Raw genomic sequence first — 12,432 nt, 5'->3', positions numbered from 1 at the left:
GACCATATAAAGGCACAAGGCTGCAGGCTGAGTTATACAGGGAACTCTGACTATCACTCATGTATTATAAGGGATAATGTACCCCCTACTGTAAATGATAAGGATATTAGAAGTCACTGAGGGGTTGTTCTGTGACCATATAAAGGCACAAGGCTGTAGGCTGAGTTATACAGGGAACTCTGAGTATCACTCATGTATTATAAGGGATAATGTACCCCCTACTGTAAATGATAAGGATATTAGAAGTCACTGAGGGGTTGTTCTGTGACCATATAAAGGCACAAGGCTGCAGGCTGAGTTATACAGGGAACTCTGACTATCACTCATGTATTATAAGGGATAATGTACCCCCTACTGTAAATGATAAGGATATTAGAAGTCACTGAGGGTTGTTCTGTGACCATATAAAGGCACAAGGCTGCAGGCTGAGTTATACAGGGAACTCTGAGTATCACTCATGTATTATAAGGGATAATGTACCCCCTACTGTAAATGATAAGGATATTAGAAGTCACTGAGGGTTGTTCTGTGACCATATAAAGACACAAGGCTGCAGGCTGAGTTATACAGGGAACTCTGAGTATCACTCATGTATTATAAGGGATAATGTACCCCCTACTGTAAATGATAAGGATATTAGAAGTCACTGAGGGGTTGTTCTGTGACCATATAAAGGCACAAGGCTGCAGGCTGAGTTATACAGGGAACTCTGAGTATCACTCATGTATTATAAGTGGTAATGTACCCCCTACTGTAAATGATAAGGATATTAGAAGTCACTGAGGGGTTGTTCTGTGACCATATAAAGGCACAAGGCTGCAGGCTGAGTTATACAGGGAACTCTGAGTATCACTCATGTATTATAAGGGAGATTGTACCCCCTACTGTAAATGATAAGGATATTAGAAGTCACTGAGGGATTGTTCTGTGACCATATAAAGACACAAGGCTGCAGGCTGAGTTATACAGGGAACTCTGAGTATCACTCATGTATTATAAGGGATAATGTACCCCCTACTGTAAATGATAAGGATATTAGAAGTCACTGAGGGGTTGTTCTGTGACCATATAAAGACACAAGGCTGCAGGCTGAGTTATACAGGGAACTCTGAGTATCACTCATGTATTATAAGGGATATTGTACCCCCTACTGTAAATGATAAGGATATTAGAAGTCACTGAGGATTGTTCTGTGACCATATAAAGACACAAGGCTGCAGGCTGAGTTATACAGGGAACTCTGAGTATCACTCATGTATTATAAGGGATAATGTACCCCCTACTGTAAATGATAAGGATATTAGAAGTCACTGAGGGGTTGTTCTGTGACCATATAAAGGCACAAGGCTGCAGGCTGAGTTATACAGGGAACTCTGAGTATCACTCATGTATTATAAGGGATATTGTACCCCCTACTGTAAATGATAAGGATATTAGAAGTCACTGAGGGATTGTTCTGTGACCATATAAAGACACAAGGCTGCAGGCTGAGTTATACAGGGAACTCTGAGTATCACTCATGTATTATAAGGGATAATGTACCCCCTACTGTAAATGATAAGGATATTAGAAGTCACTGAGGGGTTGTTCTGTGACCATATAAAGGCACAAGGCTGCAGGCTGAGTTATACAGGGAACTCTGAGTATCACTCATGTATTATAAGGGATAATGTACCCCCTACTGTAAATGATAAGGATATTAGAAGTCACTGAGGGGTTGTTCTGTGACCATATAAAGGCACAAGGCTGCAGGCTGAGTTATACAGGGAACTCTGAGTATCACTCATGTATTATAAGTGATAATGTACCCCCTACTGTAAATGATAAGGATATTAGAAGTCACTGAGGGGTTGTTCTGTGACCATATAAAAACGCAAGGCTCTGAGTCTCATTTGTGTATTTTAAGGGATAATGTTAATGATAATTGTTACTGTAAATTATAAGCATATTAGAAGTCACTGAAGAAATCTGTGAACGTATAATCTCTCTCTACAGGTTCTCTAAGGTGACTTCTAATATCAGGGAGCACCATGTTTGTTATAATACACAAATTTCAGAGTCATGTGACAAACATACCTCCCAACTGTCCCATTTGCTACAGGACATTGCCGATTCTGACAGCTCAGCTTACAGCCCCGACGTTCTTACTGAAATGTCCCAAGTTTTTTCTCCTGTTTCATCTCCTGCACTGACGCCAGAAAAAGATACAACATTTCTGAAACGTAATTAGAATAAGAGGTTTTCTGGCGGAGAGACCAGAACATTGAGCAGCTGCACTTAGATACATTTGTCATAATTTCACATAAGCAAAGAAACTATTGCAGCTGTTTAAGATGCGCAAATCTCTTGTGGAAACTCACAGCTTAAATGGCAATTTCACCTTCATTAGCAAAACTGTTAGAACACGTCAAACATGGCCCTGGAATACAAGAAATGTGTTCAAAATTCCATAACCTGACAGATTTTGTAAAATTTACACAGTAATTAGGTGCGTGGCTATAAATGGGCATGGTAATTAGGGGGTGTGGCCATAAAATGGGCCTGATGATTAGGGGCGTGGCTATAAATGGACATGGTAATTAGGGGGTGTGGCCATAAAATGGGCCTGGTGATTAGGGGCGTGGCTATAAATGGGCATGGTACTTGGAGTGTGGCCATAAAATGGGCATGGTCCAAATAAATTTGCCTTGATATGCGTCCCTGATGTTTTTGTCTCTCTTTTAATTTTTCAAATGTTGGGAGGTTTGGACAAATATTGCATCAGATAGCACCGATTATAATTGTTGCCATGGCTAAGCACTCTTTATAAAGATACAATTTACAGGATAATCATGACTTTTGTGTATCCATTAGTCGTTTCAGCCGCTGTTTCTGTTCCCTTGGAGTGTTCAGCATTGTTGGCAGTGGAATCCATTCAGCCCTGAAGTCAAAAGGACCAGCGTCAGTGCAATGGCTGTAGGATTAAAGCATTCATGCAATGTAGGAGCCAAACGGCTGGCCCAGTCAATCTCTGTATTGTGGTTACCCCAGGCACAAGTGCAGTGAAACCGCTATTTCCATGCCTTTCTCTAAAGGGCACAGGCCACAGAAATTCTGAAAGAAAGATGGATTTGACCGCATTTACGTTTCTAACACATTAAACTTTTCTGCCCATTGTCAGCAGAGCAGCGGGGGATAGTTGTAATGGCTAATAAGACAAAAGAATGGTCTGTCTGCATTCCCGGCCAATATGTGACCAAGGGAGGGAGAGCCGGAGTGTCATTCGGGTTAGTAAATGTCTGCGGAACAATAAGGCTCTGTATTGACTCTGCAAACAGGCCCACAGGAACATTCCTCCACAAAATTCTTACAGAATCACTCTAGCCTGGTCTCGGCCTACATGGGCCTAGCAGAGAACAGGAGCCTCCTGAGAAGCAAAGTCCACACAAGTCATGATTTATGTCGCTACATCAGAAATGTCAGCGGGTTGTGGGGGGCACATCTGACAGACTTGCAATGTGTACTGAAAATAATCCTGCCACTAAGGGCCCCATTGTATTCACAGTGAGGGGGATTTGCCTGGTTAGTGCTAAATTAACTGCACTGGGTAATGACATTAGTTACAGGATTACACACAAAGCTCGTCCTTGTCCTGTACCCATGAAACACCCGGCACACAGCATTCTGGGAGCTCAGACCCCACACAGTGTCCAACAAAAGAATATTGACATAAGCAGTAATGTTTCTTGTAACCCATAGCAACCAAAGTCAAATATCTTTACTGTTGGTTAAGGGGATGGGGTAACACCAAAATTAATTTAAGGTGTAGGGTGCAACATGATTTCAGAATATTGGGATTATTATGAAAATGTTTTGTGCCTTCTGTCTTTTTTTTTTTTATTTTAAATCTATTTGTTATTAATTCCATGTTTTGAGCAACTGTTAGGGCAGAGACACACGCTGCTATTTCTAAAGATTAGTTGCCCAGCGACAAATCGCTTCTTCTTCGGGGCGACTAATCACCCCAAACTGCCTTCCCGCCGGCTAGAATTTAATAAATCGCTGGCGGGATGGCACTCGGATAGCTTCCGCTTTCCGAAGTCGCCAGAAGTTTCCTCGTGAGGCAACTTCGGGCGTCTTCGGAAAATGAATCGTTATGAGTGCCATCCCACTGCCGATTTACATTCTAGCCAGCGGGAAGGCAGTTCGGGGAGAAAAGTATTGTTTTGTCGATGGGCGACTAATCTCCCGAAATAGCAACGTTTGTCTCTGCCCTTAGAGGTGCAAAGGGTATTTAATCAGATTATGCCTCCTAGCTAAACTACAGAATGAATAATTTAGTCAGTTTAACTTGTAAACAAGCAGTCTAGTGTGTGTGCTGTCAGTCAATCTAGCTTGTGCTCCATCACTCCAGCTTGTAGTCATTCGGGCAATGTAGCTCCTGATCTATCAGATATAAAGGAAAAGAGGGTTTTTTTGCCTGTTTGGGTTCAGGCAAGCCATTGAGATCAGATATTTGGTCAAGAATTTGTAGGTCAGGGTTTTTCAAACTGCTGGACTGGCCCAAAGCACTGAATGGCTGGAAGCATCAAAGCGTCAAAAAAGGGCAACATTTGAGAGTCAGTGGGGCTCATTTCTAAACAAAGGGCAAATTTGCTCCAGGACAGTAATCTATAGCAGCCAATCAGTGGTTAGCTTTTTTCAGCCAGCTGCCAGTTGAATACTGAAAGCAATCATTTTATTGGCTGCCATGGATAACTGCCCAGTGTTTATAAATAGTGATGGGCAAATCTGTCCCGTTTTGATTAGCGAAACGGTGAAAAATCCGTGAAACAGTGAAAAATTTGTGAAACGGTGAAAAATTCCTGAGACTCATTGAAGTCAATGGGCGTCAAAATAATTTTGACGCAAGACAATTTTGACACGAGTGACAATTTTTTTATGCGCAACTTTTGTCTAAATGCATTAAAGTCAATGGGCGTCACAACAATATTTTGTGTGCAAGTCAATTTTGAAGCTCAACAATTTTTTTTTCTAGGTGAATTATCCACGGAAAACTTCTCCTCTGTTTCGTGCCTCCATTTTTTATTTCCCAAAATGTGGGAGCCCTAGGGGAGATCTTTTAAAAAGACAAACTCTGTGTTCTATAATATACACGGGGCAGACTATGTGCTGAGGGTGGATCTGTAGCAGCATCTGGGGCTGGTTCATTCAATTTAAGGGTAAGTAGCATTTATGGATCATGAGCGCTCTCACTTTATGTCATCAATATGCACCATATATATAAATATATTTATACATATTGAATCTATTAATGCACCTGGATGAATAATTATGCCATAAGCATGATGTATATTAATAACTCTGACATCACAGCCCAGAGGAAGATGTGAAATTTAATTAAATCCAAGATCCTTATGCCGACCCCTCCGGCACAACATTTACATTTTCTTGGCAACTCTTGCTCCCTTTTTGCAAGTTAATAAATACATTGTCTACAGGCAAAATAATTTCTCCCACCTACGTTACAGGGGGAACAAAAAAAATGCAACACAGTTACCAGTACAGATAATATCATAGTAACATAGTAAGTTAGGTTGCAAAACGACACACGTCCATCAAGTTCAACCTTTTAACCTGCCTAACTGCTACTTGATCAACGTTTAATGTAACACAATAGGGTGCAATAGGAGGAGTTATAGGGAGGGTTATATGGAGCAATAGGAGGAGTTATAGGGAGGGTTATATGGAGCAATAGGAGGAGTTATAGGAGGGTTATATGGAGCAATAGGAGGAGTTATAGGGAGGGTTATATGGAGCAATAGGAGGAGTTATAGGGAGGGTTATATGGAGCAATAGGAGGAGTTATAGGGAGGGTTATATGGAGCAATAGGAGGAGTTATAGGGAGGGTTATATGGAGCAATAGGAGGAGTTATAGGTAGGGGTTATATGGAGCAATAGGAGGAGTTATAGGGAGGGTTATATGAAGCAATAGGAGGAGTTATAAGGAGGGTTATATGGAGCAATAGGAGGAGTTATAGGGAGGGTTATATGGAGGAATAGAAATCTTCTGGGGGAAGAATGGGCGAAGGCAATGTCTACCCTGCCAGGACTAGGTCTTCAACACAATGTAGCTTTCTGTAGCTTAATTAGTCTCATTGTAACATGTCAATTCATCTCTTTATGCCTAAAACATATATATATATATATATATATATATAACGAAAAACTCAGGAAAAAAGACGGCACTTCTGAAAGTTGGGATTTATTGGGTTCCTGCAAGTAAACCTTACGCGTTTCGGGAGTTATCCCTTAGTCATAGGTCAAAAGTTCACTTGTTACAGCTGGGTTTTTTATACACAAGGTGATGATGCCCTCTAGTGGGCTATCAATAAAATTACAACTTTATTTAAATCACTTAAAATCTGAAACAAAGTGAAACATAAAAACATTTTTAAAAAAAAATTTCCTGAGAACAGTGTTCATTAGGTGATTAAAAACCAAACAAACTGTCGAGACAGCTTCTGTAGCTGGGATAATGCAGATATTCTGCCTCTCTATTTTTAATTTTTTTTAACATTTTTTTAAAAATGTTTTTATGTTTCACTTTGTTTCAGATTTTAAGTGATTTAAATAAAGTTGTAATTTTATTGATAGCCCACTAGAGGGCATCATCACCTTGTGTATAAAAAACCCAGCTGTAACAAGTGAACTTTTGACCTATGACTAAGGGATAACTCCCGAAACGCGTAAGGTTTACTTGCAGGAACCCCAATAAATCCCAACTTTCAGAAGTGCCGTCTTTTTTCCTGAGTTTTTCGTTGAATTCACAGTGGGGACACTGTTGGACTGTGCACCTGAATTGAGGGGGGAACGGTGAGCAGTGCGGTCCTTATCTTTTTTTCCACTTTATATATATATATATATATATATATATATATATATATATATATATATATATATATATATATATATATATATATATATATATATATATATATATATTTATATATATATATATATATATACAGTACGTATCACAGCTTTCTGTTTGGCCCAAACCAGCACCCCTTACTGGGCACTCTAAATACTGCATTTGACTCTATATACAAAGTGCTTGCTCTATCCTCTCTGCTTCTCTGGTGCAGCTGCAGCCAAAACCAACACTGATCTTATCTCCAAGATTTATAAACAACTACAATTTGATTTTGACTAGCTGGATGTTGTACCATGTATCCTTTGCCTAAGGAAATCTCTGAATAAATAAACCAAAACCCAACTGCTTTCATACTCTGGAGCTTTTGCTGATGATTTTCTTTCTACTAATTGAAGAACTGTTTGTTGTGAACATTACAAATATCTTAGAATAGCTTTATATTAATGTATTCAGTACATGGATGTTATCCCCGGGGGCTGTATTCACATGAAGAAATACAGCAAAGATTTCTCAACAATTGGTGAGCAGCTTCACAAATATCAGACATTTAGCTCACCAGCTGTAAATCAGCACAAACTGAATGTAATTTGTTACAACAACGCCACCTGCTGGTCAGTTTCCCACCAGTCTGACCACCAAGTAGTCAAGGAAGTTGTCAGGAGAAAGAGGCAGCTTTGATTTTCTTCTGCTTTGGAAATTTGTGAGAAATGTTTCTTTTCCTAAGCAGAAGAACATCAGAGCAGCCTATTTCTTTTTTAAATGCACTTATTGTAAAGGTTTACTTATCCTTTAATGTCATAACACAGTCTGCACTGAACAGTTCAGCAGAAATTACATTTCATTGGATATTCAATTGCTTTAATCAAGTCCTTCTCTGCATTCTTTATCTCTTGTCATCTATTCCAAGGAAATGAAAGATCTTCTCTTAATACTCAATACTGTAAATGCCCCTTGGCCCCTGCACCAAATTAGCAGTTTTTCTCTTGGTTTTACAAAAAAAGAAAACTTAATGGGGGTGTCACAAATGTTATGCTTTGGGGGCTATTACTGATAATTACTCTTGGTTACCACTAAGCCGAGCAGCAGTGGTTGCTCTTTCTATTCTGTCTGCAGTGGTATCGGTGCAACCAGTCCCTGTGGTTATAGATGGGCGAGTGACCCATTATCTGATGTTGTGTAACTTAACCCCAACTTAATCTAAACGACACATGAACTGGTCTGATGTGTGACGTCTGCTAATTGATGATTAGATGATTAGATCTGCTCACTGTTGTACTGCTCCTAGGGCCCATTCAGTTAGATCAGGGGTCCCCAACCTTTTACCCGTGAGCCACATTCAAATGTAAAAAGAGTTGGGGAGCAGCACAAGCATGAAAAAGTCCCTTGCAGTGCCAAATAAGGGCTGTGATAGTTATTTGGTAGCCCCTATGTGGACTGGCATTTTACAGGAGACTATACTTGGCAATATAGTTCGTTTTTATGCAATTAAAACTTACTTCCAAGCATTTGGGGCCACTGAGAGCAACATTCAAGGCTTTGAAGAGCAACATGTTACTCACAAGCTACTGGTTGGGGATCACTGAGTTAGCTGCTGCTGTTTAGCACCTTAAGTATCATTTGTTGCTTAGACATTCACCGAATAATGAAGGGCTTATAGTAAACACAAGCAAGGGCCTGGGGTACAGAAAAAAGACACCAGTTAGTCACAAAGTGCAAGGTAAATACTAAACAGAAGTATGAGGCTGTAGGGGAGGGCACTGTTACCCCCCAGCACTGTTACCCCCCAGCACTGTTGCTCCCAGCACTGTTACCCCCCACCTGATCGCTCCCAGCGTTGTTACCCCTCAGCAGGCCCGGACTGGCAATCTGTGGGTTCTGGCAAATGTCAGAGGGGCTGCTATAAGGTCCCATAGAAAGTCAGTATTTAGTGGGCTGGTGGGGGCTGTTTGGGCCTCTATGTGGGCTGATTGGGCCTCTGTGTACCTGAAATGCCAGGGCCTATTGTAATTCTCAGAGCAGTGTGTGGCTTAAAGGGATACTGTCATGTGAAAACATATTTTTTTTTTCAAAACGCATCAGTTAATAGTGCTGCTCCAGCAGAATTCTGCACTGAAATCCATTTCTCAAAAGAGCAAACAGATTTTTTTTATAATTTTAAAATCTGACATGGGGCTAGACATTTTGTCAGTTTCCCAGGTACCCCCAGTTATGAGACTTGTGCTCTGATAAACTACAGTCTCTATTTACTGCTGTACTGCAAGTTGGAGTGATATCACCCCCTCCCTCCCCAGCAGCCAAACAACAGAACAATGGGAAGGTAACCAGATAACAGCTCCCTAACACAAGATAACAGCTGCCTGGTTGATCTAAGAACAGCACTCAATAGTAAAATCCAGGTCCCACTAGGACACATTCAGTTACATTGAGTAGGAGAAACAACAGCCTGCCAGAAAGCAGTTCCATCCTAAAGTGCTGGCTCTTTCTGAAATCACATGACCAGGCAAACTGACCTGAGATGCCCCTACACACCAATATTACAAATAAATACACTTGCTGGTTCAGGAATGACATTTTATATTGTAGAGTGAATTATTTGCAGTGTAAACAGTGTATTTTAAAAATAAAAATGACATAATAAAAATCATGACAGAATTCCTTTAAAATGCTCCAGTTTATCACTTTTCCCCTACAGAGATATATGAGAAATGCCCTCCCTAAAGCAAGTTATGTGAGATTTTCTGAGCAGTGCCTACAGCGAATCTGTGTTAGGCTTCATGTTTCTCATACAGCTCTATAGAAACATAACAAACAGTGACATTTTCACAGCGAGTGAGTATAATGTGTGGGTGTGTAAGGATTGCTGCTCACTACAACAGCTAATTATATGGGAATTAAGTGGCTGCTCTTGGTATTACTAAGAAGGATTATCCTCTGCTCACCACATGTCTGTTTGCCTGACAAAATAGTCATTGTTAGTAGACATCTCATGCTGTTTATTGGCAAAACACAAACAGGGTGGGACTGGTCCAGCAGGATACCGGGAAAAAACCCGGTGGGGCCAGACCCCCTCTCCCGAAATTTGCGGCACTGCACCGCTCACACCTCCGCGCAGCTCCTTTTGTGCTTGCGCAGCATCGGAGTAGGGGATCCGAAGGGGGCATAGCAGCCTTGGACAGGAGTTCCTGTGGGCCCAGTCCGGCCCTGAACACAAAGGTTTAGTTTTACAAAACATTCCCACAATGCAACAGAATTCCCGTATCTTTACACCTATGGTTATGCCAAAACAGGTGCAAATATCAGCTGTCTCATAAACATGACAAATAATCTAGGAGGGCAATAGGGTTGGTGGACAGTTCTGGGGAAAGGGATGAGTGGACCTGGTTGCAAATTTTGCCTCTGAGCCCATTAAAGGGTTATTTACTGTATGTGAGTTCTATTCTAAGCACTTTTGTCATTTAGGAAAAGAATTAGAAACCTTTCTCACATCTTTCCTAAGCAGAAGAAGATCAGAACAACCTCTTTCTTTCTCCTGACAACTTCCTTGACTACTTTTTGGTCAGACTGGTGGGAAACTGACCAGCAGGTGGCGCTGTTGTAACATTGTGTCATTCATATTAACAGCACATGTATCCCTTAATATCTTGGAATAAAAACAAAATAAATAATGAATGTAAATGACAAAAGTGCTTAGAATAGCCCCCTCATCAATTTTACATTCAGTTATTTTAAAGGTTTACTTATACTTTAAATTAGTGAATGTAAAATTGATGAGGGTGATATTACAATAAAAAACATTTAAATGGCAGAATGAATTACATGCAATGTAAACAATGTAAACTAGTAATAAAAATTATACCATAAAAATCATGACAGAATCCATGTTTTGTGTAATTCTGCCATTGATGGGAATGAATATCAGATAGGTCCCCTCTAGGCACTCTTCAGGGAATAGCTACTTCTATAGTAGGGAGGCCATCATTGTGCCCTATACACAGGCCAATAAAATGATGGCTTCATACAGGATAACCAAGTCAGACAGTAACATAGTCACATGGATGGTCTAATTTTCTTTTGAGTTGCGTTATCCCAGTTTATTCAGAGTATAAATCTAATCCACGGGCTGTGATTAAAACAAATGAAAACATGCCCTTGCCTGCTATGCAGACCAGACATTTGGGCACTGAGATCGTGAAAAACCTTTGCAGATTGCAATGGATAGAGGGCATCCCCAAGATGCAGGAACAGGGCCACCGTACAACAACCCTCACGCCCAAGCCCCACCCCATATCCCGCCCACTCCACATCACAGTTAAAAGACCACACAGACATCAGCGCTAAAAAAGTAACCCCCCCCACACACAAGTTATAAAAAGCTATTGATGGTCAGGGCCCCCTTATAAGTTAAAAAATACCAGCGGATGGCTTGTCCCTAAAGAGTAAGGATCTTTAACAGTAGCAGGTCATCTCTCAGTAACCTGATATAGACCCATTGTGCTGACTTGGCCCATCAGAGCCCTGGGAGGTCATTCAGAAGATCCAATATTTCAGTATTAAAGGAGACGGAAAGTCATCCTGCACTTGGGGGTGTCAAATGTTAGGCACCCCCAAGTGTTTGTATTGACTAACCTGAAACCCCGGGTCAGTGCTCCTATCAGCAGAAAACTGCATCCGCTCAGAGTTACACCAGTGAGCACCACGGAGCGATCCTCTTCCAGCTTCTTCTTTCTTCAAATTTCCCGGGGCAAACACATGCGCAGTAGAACGAAATAGCGACTTTTTAGTTAAAGTTCGGCTTTTCACTCTAATGCGCATGCGCAGCTGCGCAAAGAAAACAGTAGATGGAAGAGGATTGCTCCGTGGTGCTCAGTGGTATAACTCCGGGCTGGTGCAGTTTTCTACTCAGGGTTTCAGGAAAGTCAATACAATCAATTGGGGGTAACACATATACAATAATCACTGCCCGGATTTCTTTAATTCATCATATTAAAAGCTTTAGTGATATGCTACATGATCACTATGTGTTTCATAACCACATGGGTCACTTCTTCAGGGCATAAGTGTGTTATACAAAGAGACCTAGCTTTATAGACAATTGGATATACATTCTCTACATTTCTTAAAGCTATACACTCTTAATTAAAAACGAATGTCCATTCTCCCTACATATTGTCGTCCACACACACATGTGGCTAGGTATATAACATTAATAGTTTTACAAGTTCTACATTTATATTCCTTTCCCGTAGTCGTACTTAGTCTGATTTAGATATTTTCATAAACAATCAATTGGGGGTGCCTAACATTTGGCACCCCCAAATGCAGGACTTTCCTTCTCCTTTAAGATTGTCAACATAGCAAATCTTGCTTCTATACTGTATGAAAGACACCATCTCTCCCTACTATACCTGCTATCCCACAGTCACACTCCCTTCCCAGAGACTATTATCCACTGTTACTATAGGCACCATCTCTCCTTACTATACCTGCTATCCCACAGTCACACTCCCTTCCCAGA

The sequence above is a fragment of the Xenopus laevis genome, chromosome 3S, assembly GCF_017654675.1.
Source record: "Xenopus laevis strain J_2021 chromosome 3S, Xenopus_laevis_v10.1, whole genome shotgun sequence".
Lineage (NCBI taxonomy): Eukaryota > Metazoa > Chordata > Amphibia > Anura > Pipidae > Xenopus > Xenopus laevis.
Note: the sequence above shows the minus strand (reverse complement) of the source record.